Source organism: Botryllus schlosseri, chromosome 6, assembly GCF_051294905.1.
Source record: "Botryllus schlosseri isolate E-star chromosome 6, Bs_hap1, whole genome shotgun sequence".
Lineage (NCBI taxonomy): Eukaryota > Metazoa > Chordata > Ascidiacea > Stolidobranchia > Styelidae > Botryllus > Botryllus schlosseri.
In genome coordinates this window covers 6,272,088-6,290,356 of record NC_137241.1, presented here as the reverse complement: position 1 = coordinate 6,290,356, position 18,269 = coordinate 6,272,088, and positions in this window count along the sequence as shown.

Sequence of the window (18,269 nt, the reverse complement as noted above, 5' to 3'; positions counted from 1 at the left end):
AGAGTCAATTCTATGCAATACACGAAGAGGTCAAATTACAGAATTGCGGTAGATGAAGAATTGGCACGGGTTGCAGAGGTGGAGATGATTGAAAATGAAGAAGCAAAATTACAGAAATTATGCTGTGATTATCGAGTACAAGTGTAATTTAGGCCAGTGGTGCATTCAACATCGTACGAAGAATATGTACAGGGTACAATAGAGTGATCCTTTGGATCATGTCGAATCGAACGTTTCCCGGAATCCTTTGGACATGTCTCATGTACAGTTGCATTTAAAACAAAAATCCATTTAAAACAAGCATGTTAAAAACATGATTTTTATTGCTTTATTTATTTATTTATTTTGTCATGACGTCACGAATCTTCAATTGTGACGTCACCGTGGATTGACATTGACAATTGAAAATATAGGGTTAATATGGCTCCTTCGACGAAACGGGCTTCCGACCACTGTCAAGAACGGACCAAAAATATTTTTAACCTGGACAACATCGTTATGCATCATTTTTACGGTCGGCGATCATCATCATCAGAACACCCATTCCGTAGCAATACCATATATCCACTTGCTATAGCTATTGAGCTGACGACGACGATTTCGAGGGTTCCAGCCCCTCCACGTCGTATACGTTGATTATATTGGGTGCAAATCGTTCGTAGGCTTATACTACATGATTTTCAAAAGTATTTACGCAATTAGGGCATAATTACATAACGTTTGAAAAAAGGCTATTGCTTTTTATAAAAACAGGCGATCGTTTCCTTTAAAACATGTTTTAAAGTGTTAACACCGTTTGTTTTAAATGCAACCCGAGGCTCATGAGTTATCTGCTTACGACCCCTGTAGCGCCAATGACAATCGGTACAATGTTTATTTTGCATCGTCACATTTCTCACATTCCCAATGAGATCTGTGTGTTTTGATTGTTTTTCTGAATCCTTTTGTTGTATGTTTTGATCAGCTGGGACGGCCAGTTCAATCAGTAAGCATTCCCTTCTGTTTTTCTGGTTTGCTTCATTGGTCTACACAAAATTTCAGGTTTGGGTTTTGACAACTCATTCTAGATACTTTCAGGTCGCTGAATCCGAAAAAGAACTCCGATTATCTCTATCGCATCACGTTTTTAAGATATCAAAAATCCTGAATTTTCGAAAAAAAAAATCAATTTTTGCCCCTCTGCTGTAAAAAAAAGGAATTCTGATGCAATAAACACGGTTTTATTTACAATAATCTAGCAATAATTAGAAACCCGAACCTGAAAAAAAGTTGAAATTTGTTGACCAGTGATTATCATATCCGGGCGGTTACTCCTGATTTTGCTGTCAGCTATGACCGGTACATACATTCTGTCACTGGTGTTGTACTGTAATCATATCAATTTTTTGTCGAAGTGGTGATGTTTGCGTAATACAAGATAGACGTAGTGGCCGATCCTGTCTTGTCTTCATGTATATTCGGTGACTGCAAGCGCGCTGTAGCCGGACATGGGGTGTGCTACAGTTTCATTTTGGTTCTGGGACATTCTGCATTGGCCGTCTGTGTTGTGCTTGAGAATTCTTTTGCGATAGTACTTGGTCGGGAGTGACTGTTCTTGAGCTGCTGCTATTATGATTATTATTATTTGGTGGGTGTGGCCATACTAAAATAAAGAAATATAGTCTGCCTTCGAGCTTGCCCGACCAATTGCGGTGTATGGGATGCTGCACTGTGCATTTGTATTTATGAAAAGCTACAATGTAAGTCCATGGGTGGAAAATAGGTGAATTTACCATATTTCATCCCTATAGATGGGTGTAAATCGCGTAATCTGCACTTTCAGGTACCAAGTTTTGCTTTCACGGCCACCCAATGGCTGAAAATGAGTTAAATGCACAAATGCTTATGGTCGTATATCCCAGCAGGCGTGTATTACAGTTGGTTTTGTTTTCATACCATTTTCCTTCACTGGGGTGAAAATCGCCCAAATACACTATTTTCTTTCTTACCCCGTAGTAATTTCATGCATTTGCAATTTGTTCATGATAATTTCGTCTATCAACACTAAAATAACCGATACACAGTATTGTACATTATACTCAGGCTTCAAATTGTTCGTTATAAGTAGAAAGTAGGCCTATACTCGAGTATTTTAATGCGGCTCCATGCGTACTGTGAAGTTTGGAATGTGGCTTCGACACGAAAAAAGGTTGGGAACCACTGTTCTAAACTATTTTAGACTGTGTCATCATCCAAATCTAGATCGGTTGTACGCAGCATAAGAAACGGGTAGTATAATGCTACTCGTGGCAGTGGAAACGACATGTGAAGTTGTAATCAAACCGCAGCATCGTCACGAAGTGCGGTAATGTAGATTAGGGTACCATATTTTGGAAATCTGAAAAGAGGACACTTTTTCAAAAGTTTCAGACCTGCCATACCGGAGGAAAATCCTGAATAAATGGTACATGTTTTGCACTTCGTGGTCGGTTGACTTATAAAAAAAATGGTCCTTTCCGGTTCAGCTCCCGAAATAGCCGCCCGAGCGTTACTTCAGTACTGATTTACTGTATCTCAGTCGAATTTGGCCCTATATTTAACCAGTATTATCAACGAAGTGGACAAAATCTCAAAAAAGACGACATTTGGGCGTCCTCCGAGGACACTTTCAAAAAAGTCAAAAAAGAGGACGTAAGTCGTATGGTAACTCTAATATAGATATAGTCGAAAACACTATGCAGTAATGTGCCGAAACTGCAATATATACTTTGTGGTCGCATAAAACATGTGTATTTGAACTTTCACGACTTTCAAGACAAATTTGGGTGAGACAAGCGGATCAGTAATAAGAGATGATGTGACTAAATATAATTCCGTATCGAAATGATAATTGCACTCCTGCAACTGATGCGAATATGTGTGAAAACTGCTTGACAAAAGCTGCGAACTAGCCTATAACAAGTAATTTGGTGTCATTGACTGTTAGAGCAGAAGTGGAAGTGTTTCTACGCAATAGCCTACTGCTTGAGTCATCATGTGTCTCTTATTGTTTACCACTATAAACCCGATGAAACTTGTGGTTATAGTACAACGTCATACGGAGAGAGTTCGCATGAATCACATAACTTAATGGTTAGAGCGCTGGTCTTGTAAAGGAGGTATTCGGTTAGATCCTCACTGATGACTGGAGTTTTCGTGGCCACTGATGGCCACTGATGCACCACCATGACATATGATACTAAACTTCGATGAGTATTTTCAGATTTCCGAGCTATTTATAATGAATTTCAAGTTTTCAGATGTAAAAATATACCTGGAAATCTCAAATTTCGTCGCCGCGGACCCCGGCCCGCGGGCTGCGTGTTTGAGTGCCCTGGTCCGAAGAAATCACCAAATATATATAGGCTTGATAATAAAGTATTCGAGTGCAACACAGGCCACAGGGGTGTTGATTTGGTGGTAACATATTGGCATGATTTGATTGATCCAAACCAGCGACCCAACCTTAGTTTGCACCCGTGACTTGACGGGCTTACCTACTCCCAAATGTTTGAAGAGCACTCGTCTACTACAAGTAATTATGCATATGCATCCGCACATCGCAATCAAACGACATAATTTGCAAAATCAAATAACTTTACTATACTCTGGTCACGTTAAAAAATTGCTGGACTTGACCGGGAAATTATTAAAATCTCTTAATCGAATTAACTCAAATATGAATTCACAGTGACTTGAACTGTCTTGTACGCTGAAGGTACTAAGTAACACTTGTCTACAGTAGGAATGGCTTGTCAGGTTGCATGTTTTAACGAATACATCGATAACAGGCAGTGAAACAGACGTGCCATCGATTAATCATGAATTCATTTTCATATCAATCATACCACATCCTATGAAGGAATCGATAGCACAGGAAACTGATGATCTTATTCCAAATCTCGTTTCCTTCTGCAAATGATCAGCCACGATTCTTATGGGCACGAACCATAATGACTTGAAGGCGTACGATATTATTTCCATGCCCTGTATAGGGTGGTGTTGTTTCCTGCACAGCTACCGTAGTTCACAGAGTATATCGGAGCGATGAATTCGACGTTCATATCACAAGGAAAGAGCTATTATATAGTTCGAAAACGTTGGGGAGTACTATTTCTGATCAGCAGCCTTTTATTTCTGGATAATTTCATTTTCACCTTCTCGTTCATAAACGACTTGACGTCGTACTATTTTCGAGTGGAACCAATAATGGTGGACTTACAAATGATGACGAATTTTATTGGTCGGACGATTAGCGTAGTTCTGGTTAGCATTTTCGGAGAATTACTGACAATACGAACGATGGCAATGCTGGGAGCAGGTGTCAATACACTTGCCACATTTTTCATCACAGTGAACATTACGTTGAAGACCTTTGGATTTATGCTGGTGGGGATGTTCCTTTGCGGGAATGCGACTTCAATACTCATATCGTTGATACAATTATGCTCTGTGAGCTGGTTTCCCCCGAACGAAAGAGGTAAAGCTACGGCGTTGCCTTGGATGGCAAGGGAACTGTCTGTTCTGGCAACGAACATAATAGCAACAAGAGCATTAGGCGAGTCATACGACAGAGAGCAGCTTCAGCAGGTATTGGTATCTCGGAACGAAACAATTATTCTCGATGAACGATTTCAAGTTGCGTATTCGTCTGTATTTGGTGCAATTTGCTTCGTGACGGGTATATGCGCCGTGTTGTCGGTCATTTACATCTCTAATAGGCCTCCGGTAGCAAATAGAACCCAACATCTGCACGATCGGGTAGTGCCGACTGATGACGAGACAGTATCGATTCTCGGCACACCCAAGCCTGCTTTCAGCAGGAACGCCGAACTGAATGATATCAAGTATCTACTCACAAACCCATCGTATCTACTGATCTCTGGCATATACGTGTTTGCCACCATCGAGAGACCGATTGGCGTAGTCTTGACATCGTCGTTGATGTTGAATGCGTTTCCGCTTATGACTGATCAGTTTGTAGGCGTGATGATATGCATTGGGATGTTGCTGGCTACAATATCTTCTGCAACTGCCGGGCAAGTTTTGGATAAATTTATGAGGCCTCGATTAACGTTCGTCGGTTTTACCTCGATAGTTTCTATCTTCCTTGTGTTTTTTTCGATATGCCTACATATCCGATCTGTCGTAGGGGTTTGCACCGCTTTCCTGGTTTTGTGGTCCACCAGGGACGGCGTTTTAGTATGCATCACACATCGCCTGTCTGCAAATATTAAAAATCTACCCGATTCGCTGCGGGTAAAGGCGTCAACTTTAATTCTAGCTCCAGTGTCTCTATCCGAAACAATGGGTATACTCGCGATGAGACTGTTGCTGCAAAATTTTGGCTCCGCCGTAGCAGTCTTGCTGCCGCTGCCATTTCTGCTAACTACAATCTTCTGTTACATTTCTCTTTGGTCGTATTTAGATGACGACAGATGAAATATTAGTACACCGGCTTTATTGCTATACTTCGAATTTGTACTATAAATACACCGATGATGCCATGTATCACTGCGGACGGTTGCAATAAGAATAAACGATAGTCAAGTTTGAGAAGCCAGTCTTTACTTGATATGACCGGACCACGGCCATACATATCGACATTCGACTTATCGTCATCTGGCCTTTTTTGTTATTTTCTAGGACTGTAAGGAATCGAGTCTTGACTCGTCTCGAGTCGTGATTTTCTGGTGACCCAACTTGTACTCGAACCAAGTCAAATGAATCAATAAGACTATTAGCGATTCCCAACCGCGGCTCCCAGCTAGCCTTCTTGCGGCTCCCACTGACGTTTGAAAATCCCACAAAACTATTAAAAAACAATTCATAACAAACAAAAATTCATATTAAAAAATAACCTTTGCTTGGCTTGGAGTCTGGACTTTATAATTAAGGGTAGGGACCAATTCCTCTGCTGTCGAGTAGCGATTCTCTACTCAGCAACGATTTCGCTACTCAACTCACGCCAAAAAGTATACGCACACTCAAATGCGTTCGGATCGGCACTCAAATCTAAGTCAGCTCATCACCAAGCTTAAGTGCAGGTGGTGGTACAAGCACATTTTCCAACGGCATCTGACCATCAAACCAATGGATCATTTGATACATACAACAGGCTTATCAGCAACTTTATTGATGAGTTCAACTATAGAGCATGACTCATGAGTCATACTCTATAGTTCAACCGCCGCATAGACGAAATGAATGGTTGTTTGCCCATGATGAAAATGTTTTGAAAGCCTATTGCAGTTAATGTGGCCACTGCCCCTGGTAATTTTTAACTTGAGTTTCAAAAAAATGCAGTCAGATATCGAGCTCAAGCAATTATTTAAAAGTGAAGTCTTACTTGAATTTTGGAGTCAAGTTCCAGAGTGAAAGTATACCATCTTGATGACCAATGCCCGGAAAAACGATTCTCTATTGTGATCAACTTATGTATGTGAAGCACTTTCTTTTAAAATGGCCAGAAAAAAATCTATATCGCACTCGATTGACCGATGACCACCTCAAGCAGCTACTGCGTACTGCATTCTATGTAATTACTCCTCGCTTTGACACACTTCTTGAAGCTCAAAGCCAATGCCAAGTTGGAAAAAATCGATTTGTGTATTTTTTTCCTTGCTAGTGTTAATATTCGTTGGTACGCGCTTTCATTTTGTGATGCTCCGACACGAAAAAAGATTGGGAACCACTGACCAAGACTATAGGACGGCCAAGACCGACATTTCATTGTAATTTCGGAGAATCATAAAGTTACCGCAATATTGGGATTCATTCTATTAGTACTGGTATTCGAAATTGCGACAAGAAATTGTTGAAAATGAGGAAAATTGGTATGCTATGAACGTGAAGCACTCGAAATCACAAAGGATAGTTGTAAAGTTGGTTTAAGAAGACTTTAACTCGACTCGTTGATGAATTGCAAATGACTCGACTTTATGCGAATCAAAACTATAAATGAAAGTCGGATTCACTTGTGACTCGGAATTTTGTGACCTGTTCTTTTTCAGCCCTTCTATTTTCCGTTAATGTTCAATCAGTGTGCACGCGCACTGTGCATGAGTTTAATTTACATGTTCTAGACCAAGTTGGGTGTAAGATGGAAAAATAGTTTTAGTCGCCTGGAATCTTACCTACTTTTTGATTCAATTTCGATCGCTTGGTGTTTTGAATTGATGAAAATCTTATTAATCGAATGAATGAATAAAATTTCAATTACTTCCGCCATGATTTGCAATCGATTACAGCTGACCAGCGAGCATATGTTTCCTGTCATTGGCACTAACGAATAAGAATTTATGAGCGAGGCTTAAATTCATTGAATGAAGTTGTCTAGAATATATCACTCGACTAAGCATTAGGGATGGTGTGAACCCCTAAAAGGTCCAGGTGAACGCGAGCCTTTTTGAAAGATTCTGTGTGAACGCGAACGTGAACCTGCATTTTAGTAAAGTGATATACATTATAGTACAGTGTACGTACACGATACCTAGCGACGACTCGGGGGCCAGATAATGACACAATGCTGAAGTACATACTGACTTTTTATACGTCACAAAATGTATCATCTGGAGCAATCAAATGATATATTAATTCCATAAAATCAATATCTTCCGTCGCTTTGCCAACAATTTCGACGATTACTTGCAAGGCAATATAAGCTTACACCTTAACGGTATATGTCAGACCCGAAAATGTGTTCGGCGTCTGCGTGTTGCTACGCTTATATTGAGGGTTTTACCCCATTAGCAAGTTATACAGCAGCAAAGCACCGAGTCGTTCAGACAGAGTCGCTTTGTCATATCATTACCTAACCGTAGCAGTTGCGAACCAATAGATACACTAGTCAGAGTAGTCTAGTCCAGTGCTCTTCAACCGGGGTTGTCGTACACCCTAGGGTGTACCAGATCCACATTATAATGAACCGATGATACGACGACTATAGCTATCACAAAAATACGCCAGTTTAGGCTTCAAAACAAAATGAATGGATGTGTAATATCGTACAATGTGATGTCATAAGCAAATGTTTCTAATCATTCAACCTTTGGTAATGGACTTATTACTTCCATTTCGAGAAGAGCAGGGTGGAGTTAGCATGTGTTCTGCTTGCGATATCTGTCTGATGATTATCGAAGAAACCACCGCTAAATCTCGGACATTTTGAATTGGTGCTTCCTGCGGCCAGCTTATGAATAGCGCAGAATACATACTTACACTGCCACGGGGTCGAGTTTGCGAACCACTGCGTTAGATAGTGGTCCAGTAACCTCGAGTCCTTATTCGTATTTATCATTTACTATACGTTGCAGCCTTGCTCAAATGTCCATCCTTATTTCGGCTAGGCCAGGGGTGCTCAACCTGCGGACGTATACGGCCTCATTCAGCCGCATAACCATGCGACCTTCTACACATATTTAAATTAGCGTGTGTTGGCGGCCGTCATTATGCAACCAATTGTTGCTGGTTCTAGTCTCGGCTCTGCCGTGTTTCTATGTGTCGGAGGTTTATCTAGGTTCCTCGTCGCCGACCCCTGTTAACGTAGCGTTTTGAAAAGCCCAGAAGAAGAGTTAACCGAGCTTCAAAGTCAGCAGCGGAGTCCTGAAAGTGGACGCACGTTAGCGAGAGAGAATGAAGAATGGGAGTGCGCGTGCAAGCGAAAGTCGTCCTCATTACTCAAAGCAAAAATACTAAACTTTAGGAAATGCACTGTCGTGGCGCTCAAATTCTAAACAGGCGATTATCACCACTGTTATTGATGTGTAGTAATATTATTATTAATAACAATACAAACAATCCTGGTGGGGGGCCAAAAAATAACAACATGCAACTAAGTGATTCATGAGAACCGCAAGATGCATCATCATTAATATTGTACCCAATATTTTCGAAAATGCCCTCCATCAGCTCTACGGGTTAATCTGATCACGTGAGCTGAGAATGACTAAATTTTTGACAATAATATGTGAAACTACCAACATTTTCGATGAAATTCATTGAAGGGGCAAAATTTTCGCGCTCTGCGCGACCACACACATAATTCTAGTGTCTTTCTTGACATTTATACTCGCAATTTTGGTACATAAGTTATATATTGTAAGCCTGCTGGGATGTTTTGCTTCTACAATAAGAAAATTTGCGCCTGGCATATCTCAAGAAATAAGTGAAGGCACATAACACCACAAGGGCTCTCCGTGGTGTTAATTTCCCAGCATCAAATTCCATATGAGCATTTGTCGTCCATGCGCCATGGCGACTCCCCACTGGAATCCGGACGTATTGTATATGTAATCAAAATGTGGCTTTCGGCGTTATCGGTGTATTATACGGTCAGGGGTGTACGAGTTTTGACTGAGAAAATGTTAAAAGGGTGTACCACGACGAAAAAGGTTGAAGAGCACTGGTCTAGTCAGTAGTTCTCCAATTCCTCTTGTAGGAAATGGAGAACATGGACGCAGAAACGTCTAGTCGTATGAAGCGCAAGAAGTGTAGCGGTAAAGAAGCTGAGAGTGATTCCGATGAAAATGGAAATGGCGCTAAGGTTATAGCTAGAGCAGAGGTGGGCAACCTTTTCGGTGTCCACGGCCGCATTTCGAATACTTCGACGCCATACGGCCGCCATATGTGAGTTGACTAAAAGAAATATCATTTCTCCGTTTTTAATCCCGAAAAACCCGTTCCCAAGTCAACGTTATTTGGGTTGATAAAGTCAGCCATGCCCATTGCCCTCGCTAATGCCGAAATTCACATTTCACGCCACTTTAGTGCAATCCACTAGCATAAAGACGGTGTCATTGCTTAAAACGAGGAAATTTGGCCGCCCTCGGAAGACATTCTAGCTTTGTTTAAAAACTTGATATCTACTAGTCTTATCATATCTAATAAATATCAAACATATTTTGAAACGAATTTATTTAAGGAAAGTCTCTAACATTGAAATCAGTGACTTCCTTGATTTTGCATACGAGAAGACAAACTTGCAAAATTGGGAACCTCACGCGACACCATAAGTCTTAGCTGCGACTCTAGGTTTCCGTTCAGCAAGCGAGTTCGGTACTCGTTTTTCAGGTATTTCATTTGCGAAAAGGCAGACTCGCACAAGTAAGTGCTTCCGAAAATAACAAGAGTTTCTCTAGCCAATTCTCGCAAAAGTGGACATCCATGAGCCATTTTCCACGTGTCAATCAAATTTTCCTCGCACTTGAACTTTGTCACCAGCTGCTCATCATTCTTCTTTTCCAACAGCTCCATCTGAAGGTGTGGCGGAGCACTTTCCGTTTCCACCAGGTGTGGAAACGCAACAAGTCGTAATGTATGTGAGATTTTTTGGAAATCTTTGAAACGATCTGCGAAATCCTGCAACACAGTATCAAAAACCCCCGAAAATAAAGTGATCGGAATCTTTTCTACCTTTATTTCGCAGCTGTCGATGAGAGACTTAAGTTGTGTAAAATGGAAAAAATCACGCTGCTGAATATGATGTTTATGGAGACGACATTTGTCACGAAAATCCGATACTTTTTTTGTACATGGTGCATATCGTTGCTTCTTTTCCTTGCAGGCTTCGGTTTAAAATGTTAACATGGGACAGGAAATCCACAAGAAACGCCAAATATATGAGAAAGCTCTCATTTTGTAAGGGGCAGTCTTTATTTTTTGTGGAATAATATTCCAGTATTTCCTTTCGCAACTGTAGAACACGACGAGATGTGTCTCCTTGGGACAACCAACGAACTGCGGCGTGGTAGAGAGTGTCTTCTGCCGACGTTTCGCGCTCTTGCAGAAGTTCTTGAAATTGCCTATGATGAAGACCATTTGTACGAATGTACAAGATGATGCGATTGATGTCTTTCAATGTGTCATTTAGGGCAGCAGACACTCAGGGCTTCTTGGTCGATAATACAATGAAGGTTTGTGAGCTGGTTATTATCGTACTCTTTCGACACAAATTCTGATAATCTTATCACAAAGCCATTTGTGTTACCTAGCATTGCAGGTGCTCCATCTGTACAAATACCACGAAGATTTTTCAAGTGTAATCCATTGCGAATGCAAGCATTCTTAACAGCCCCAAATATGTCTTCACCACGAGTGCAGGTGGAGAGTGTTTCCATTGAGAGCAGATCTTCGCAGAACTCAAAATTTTGAGACATAGAGCGAATGAAGATCAATAGTTGTGCAGAGTCATTAATGTCGGTCGATTCGTCGATAGCCAGTGAAAATAAAGTTGCTTCGTCGTTCGTCTGTAGGGAGATCGTCAACTGCTTGGCGATATCATCTTGCCGACGCTGAATTGTACGATGCGAGAGAGCAACTGAAGAATAATCAGTTTCCTTACCAGGATGAATGCACCTAACAACGTCTATGAGACATCGCTTATGGAGTTCGCCGTCTGAATAAGGCTTTCCCGCTGCACCAAGATGATATGCTACTATATAAGACGCTTCGCACAACTTATTTTTCGACTGAATGAAAGCTGATATGCAAGATGTCTGGAGTCGCACACTTTTCTTCAAACTTTCGAGACAACTTTTCCTCGACTCACCTACCATTTTTGCGTACTTGTGTGACTGCTGCCTTGCATTATCTTCTTTAACAGTTTTGACCACTTGATTGGATATTAGACACATCATATTATGGGCTGGCGCTTCTACCATAAAATAATCCAACTCCCATTTGATATTAAATGCCATTTTCTCCTCTGTTACTGTTCTTTTTCGTTTTACCGACATAATTCGAGATAGACTAACTTTATAATGTATTTGGGCTAAGGAAAAAGTTTTGTCTCAATCTATTCTCTTTCCGTTTGCTCAATACACCCACACCCACACCCACACCCACACCCACACCCACACCCACACCCACACAATGTTATCCGCTTACCAAGGCTTTTATAACTACGGTTCAACCTATCGCAGTATCGCGAATAGGCCACTCACATTTGGACTTCGTGACAAGACTGACTAAGCTTAGTCCTTGGTCCTCATACTTAACCGAAATTGGCAAAGTGTGGCGTAACGATGCAATAATAAAACGGTACTAGGCAAAGTCAGCTTTGCCGGTACGCATGACAAGAGAGGACTGGAAATAAAATTATCCAATTCACTGAAGGCGTTACACATAGAATTACCGGTGTATGTTAATGGAAAATTTTAATGTTGTATAGAAACTCCTTCTGCCCACATACATGAGGATTGGTCAATTTCATAGTAGTTGACTCCAATACAGACAGATGGAAAGCAGATCTACATTTAGCAATCATTACTGTGCCCGCAACTCTCGATAAGGTTCACACGGACGAGATAGTCGCATATTCGTACCGCTAGAAGCCTAATAAGCAAATCTGAAATTGACGAACCTGGACGAACACGGGACTCGTGCACTTTCGGACCAAAAACACATTTTCTCCGTAAGGCTGTGGTGAGTTTGGTCCGAAAGTGAACGAGCCCCGTAGGTCCGCCTTTTAGTCGGTTGGTTGCAGTATCATATTATGTCGCTTGAAGCAGCTGGACACGTAGTCACAGAGTAGGTTATGCAGTGAAAGAGTTTAGCACACTGATTTAACTTTACCCTCCATCGTCGTAATAACTTTTATCATACATTTAACATGTGATCCATCAACACACGGCCGCCAGCACATGCATTTTACATCACGCGCTCACGGCCGCACAATTATGCCTCCACGGCCGCAGGTTGGCCACCCCTGAGCTAGAGACTACGCAACTACGCCTAACAATCCGGACCCTTGTCCTAAAGTAACATCTCCTTCGCACGTATCTTCTGCCGTGCCGTCTTCCGTCCCTGTCTCGAGAAATCTCAAGGGTTTGCTCAGTGGAGAGGGTAGACTAATGAAATCGTATCACCAGAGGTGGTCAGTAACGAAGTACTTCTACTTTTTCGAAGTACTCAAGTAGTTTTCCTCTACTTCTGGTACTTACTCAAGTAGATCTGATTTTCGCTACTTCTACTTCTACTTCGTAATATTTTGTGATCTACTTACTTACTTTTCGCTATTTTCAGTTTGTCAAGTAGAAGTAGTTCAATCTTCAAATCAGGAAGATAGCCTGAGGAATTTCGGGGCTGTTTTCACGGAGTATCAAGATTTCATTTTCATAAAAGTTTAGTAAAGCCCTGAATTTTCGTCTCGCTTCGCGGTTCGCGCGCAGTGCTGGATTCGGAGTGGCCAGTATGATTTCACGAAAGTATCGGTGAATATAATTTAGGTAGAGGGTTGGCGTGGTTCCGTTCACACCACATTGTCGCCCTTCGTCCATATCAAATAATTCATCACACTATATAACGTTTGAAATAGGGTTGGATTATCCGGATAACGGTTAACCGGTTAACCACAGGTTTTTTTATTATCCGATATCCGGATATAAATCTGCCGGTTAACCGGATAAAATAGTATCGGTAATAATGCGTTTTAAACTTTTAGGAAGCTTCAATAAGTCGTATTATCAGTGTTGCGCTCGGCCAATTAGCAAGAACCGTGTCGCCAATTAGCGAGATACGTCCATGCAGTGTGTAACGCGACGCGACGCAATCTCCCACTGTGAAGATCGCCAAATTAGGTCATTGATTGCTGCGAACTCGGCTATCGTTGCTGGCCTGATTTTTCGAGTCTTCAACAAGCCTATAGTTCCGCTGGCAGAATCACATCTGCAATAGGCTCTGTGGACTTTATACCATCACTGGCCTACATCATCACACCTGCATTGGCTTGGTGGTTGGTGCTCACGATATTATCGCTGGCCTACACAATCGCATCTGCAATAGGCATGGTACGAACGATATCATATTATCGCTGGCGTAACCATCGAGTCTCGGGCCTGGCATGCGTTGGCTCCTATCTCTTGGTGACTTGGAGACAATAATGCCGGTAAGACTATTATGATCAGCGATTGTGATTAATGAGTGACATCGCGAAACTAAATGACATCGAATGTTCGCATTTCGCAAACATGTTCGTGCGTGAAAGCGTAATTAATTTACACTGATACTAAATTCGAAAAAAAATCGAAACCCCTCGTTTTATTTAAAACACCCCCCTCCTTATTTTTCGGCTGGCTACGGGCCTGATCATGTGAATTTCCCATGGAGGAATTAGAGCGAGCTATCATGTCGGCCTCAATTCCAGTATCAACTACTCGTCCTTCCAGTACTGGACACCTAAACAGAAGAATGGGCAAAAAGGAAGCGCTGCTTACTATATTCAACCCATTTTGTGGAAGCTGAAAGGGCATTTAATACGTGTGGACTCATTGTTACAAAACTCCAGTCCCGGCTAGAGGATGCCACTATTGATGCGGTGTACTTCATAAGGAGGGAGTTGCAGAAGTGAACATTAAATTTGCGTGATTTTTCTCGTATTCGCTCGTACTGCGCGTGTACGTATAAATCTACAATAACACTGCGTAATGATTTTGCGATCCATTTTTCATGCAAACCTCGTGAAATCGATTATCTCACTTAGCATTCATTATCCGGTTAACCGGTTAGCTAAATTCCAAATATCCGGATATATCCGTTATCCGGATAGTGAAAATGATTGATATCCGAACTAACCCTAGTTTGAAACTGATGTTTCGCAATCTAGCATTTACTTGTCATATCGTAATCTAGCATGACCATGGCGTGTCCAAATCTAGAAAAGTGGACTCTGACTTTTTTTAGTTTTAGAGCTGTTTTAGTATACCACCTTTGAAACTTTCTGGACTAAAACATGAAATACATGTTCTGCTTTTAGAAGTAGTATTTATATTTCACTTTCAATTCCCAGTATCATATACTTTGAGTTATAATTATTATCAGTTCTTCTGTCTGGATAACATATATGTTGAAGTATAGAAGCAAGTGTAGTAATGCCTTTAATTTCTGAAAATAAAGCTACACAATATGGCAATTTTACGGTCTAACATAATTTTTATTAACGTTTACTAATCGCGCAAAGTGTTTACACCTTATCCTATACAACTTCGTCTCCGTATTGCTCTTCGACTAAAACTACGAGCCTTATAATATGAGGAATGGCGCCATACCAGGCTATTTTCTAAAACGTGCTGTTCGAGAAAACAGAGGATTGGCATCGCATTTCCATGTCAATACTATCATTTTCATCCCATGATGTGGACGAATACTTATGCTAGCGAAAAATGGATACCTGCAGGTATGCATCAATATGAATCAAGCTCGTCACCTATCGCATAGCTCAATTTGCACCTTTTTACAGTCCCTGTGAGCGAATTAGGATCTTTTTCATAACTACTTACTTACTTGAGTACTTTTAAAGTCAGTCAATTCTACTTCTACTTCAAGTAGTTTTAGGTTGCTTATGGAAGAAGTACTTCTACTCGTACTTGAGTAGATTGTTTCGTCGCTACTTCTACTTCTACTTGAGTAGATTTCTTGACTACTTTGACCACCTCTGCGTATCACCCAGACTTGATCAATAAGGCAGTTTATGCGTCAATAGGCAGCTATGCTGATATCAAGGTTATTCGCTCGGGTGACATCCTTATCACTTGTAACAACGAAAAGCAAGCAAAGCAGCTCCTTGATTGCACCACTTTGAAGTCAGCATCGACAACCATTATAATTAAGACACCAATCTTTCAACCCAGACCGTACGCAAGTGGCGCAGTTATCCCCGGAGTACCTGTCGAAATATCGGAACAGGAGCTCTTAAAGAGTTTTCGCAGCATGAATGTAATTCACGTTGAAAGGCTCACCAAAAAAACGAAAGATGGCACTGTTAGTACAACTGCAGTTCTGCTGTCTTTTCAGCACGGTCACGATTCCACCGCACGTTATGTTCCACTATCTCCGTTTTAAAACCAGACAATACAATCCAGCGCCAACGAGATGCTTCCAATGCAATCGCTTTGGGCATGTCGCCAAGCACTGTCGCGGGAAACGTTGCTGCTCCAAATGCGGTGGCCGTGATCACGCGTACGACGACTGTTCAGTGTTCAAACAACAAAAATGTGTAAATTGCAACGAGGAATACAGCGCTGCATATGGTGGTTGCATAATATACAAGGAAGAAGCAAAAATTAATGCTCTTAGAGAGGGATATCATATGTCCCTCACACAACCCAAGGAAACTCCCGAGTCCATGTCCGAGTACAATGAGTCGGTAATCGTAGACGATCCTGCCCCCAACAGACTTAACGTACACACGATCTCAAAGCCATATACCCGCAGCGGCTTCTAAGAATATACTAACCCGTGGTCGGAGTTACAGGCCTACTCCCCTACAGCCCAACGACGGGGACCTGCGCCACTGGCGACAACCACCACCCGCTCGAACTGCTGCCAACCCCACAGTCGAAACCGCAACAAGCGGGTTTGCTTCTATTGACCCCGTAGTCCTCCTTGCGCTCATTGCTGAAATCGTTGAGATAACTGTAAATGCTTGTAAATCTAGCGACAGTGGTACCGTTCTGCGTAATATTGTAGCCAAAGCTGCCAGCAAATATTTGGGATTTTCTGTTGACCCAGTCTCTCTGAAAAATGTCACAAAAGCTTCGGTGAAGCCGCGAAGACACTCCCTCCCAGACGTCAAATAACACTTTGAATGGATAATCACAACTCTTAAGTCCTTTTACAGTGGAACTGCAGGGGCATCTATCGCAAACTACACGAATTTAAGCACTACTTGTCAACCTTAACCATTCAACCAGATGTTATTCTTATTCAAGAATCCCATCTTGTCCAAAAGTACACACCAAAACTAGGGGGGTACCAACTATTCCGCCGTGATAAGACGGTGCACTCTGGCGGCATTGCCACTTTTGTTGGACCATCCCTCAATGCGTCTCTTTCGAACAACGTCTCGTCAGCCGTTTTTGAGGTACTATGTGTGCGAGTAGGGAACTTGAACATATGCAACGTTTACATACCCCCGGACTGTGAAACTACAGCTAGTGATTTTAGGATATTCGACTCCTTGTCATCACGCTCCATTATATGTGGCGACTTCAATGCGTACCATTCTTCATGGAGTCACTCGACAAATGCACGTGGCGACCAACTCTGCGAAATAATGGATAGAAACGACCTTGTCCTGTTGAATTCATCGTCACCAACTCGTATGAATATTGCGTGTGATGCCGTCCATCGCTGGTCACTTCTTGACCTGTCGATGTCGTCTCGGGACATTGCGACAATCCAATCTTTGAATTCTTGTCGGTAGGGTCAAGCCCGCCTATGACATCTTTCCGAGGAAGATCCTATCGTAAAACACCAGAACGTCTTGTTTAACCAAATTGCTATACGACATATAAAACACATCCTATATAAACCATGACAAGGAATCTGGTGGATCCATTCGCGGAAGCCCTAGACTGCGCCCTTGCGGGCGCAGTTCTTTCAAGCTTTTACCGCTATGCTGCCTTCGGCAGCTTACAACCAGCTCATAGGCAGTGATCACGTTGTAGTCCAGACCACATACAATAATAGGGCGTCGTACAATTCATCGACACGAAGATGGGATTACAGTAAGGCGAACAGGTCAGCCTTCTCGGCTGCCCTGGATTTCCACCTCCAATCCAACTTCGTTCCTATGGGGGAAACTGAAGGCCTCCACCGCCATTTCACAAATAGCCTACTTTTAGCGGCGGGAGGGTCGATCCCACGACCGAAAATATCAACGAAAATAGCCGTACCTTGGTGGAACGTGGAATGTACCCGTGCTGTGCGCAGGAAAAGGGCTGCTTACTTAAAAATGAAACGCACTTTTCACATTTGAGACGTGATCGCCTTCAAACGTATGAGAGCCGAATGTCGAAAAACCATCCTTTCTGCTAAACGCAAATGTTGGGAGGATTTGTGTGGTACATTGGACTCCCGTGCGCAGATATCGAAAGTCTTGCACGTTATGAGATCTATGTCGGGAGTGCATGCATTCAATTCCATACCAACGCCGAAGTCGAACGGATTTATTTCACAAAATAACAAAACCAAAGCTAATACACTGGCTTCACACCTCGCTAAAACGAGCAGCTCCGACAACTACCCAGCAGGATTTCGTATAACGAAGGCTAACTTTGAAAACACTGTTCATCTTACCGCTGACAACGAACCGGATCGGCACAGGAATTCGAACATAAACATCGAATTCACTCTTGCCGAACTAAATCGAGCTTTGCGTAGCCGAAAATCCACTTCACCCGGGGAGGACTCCATAGGGTATGCGATGTTAAAAAATCTATCATCCTCCGGTCGCACCGATCTTTTGAAACCAT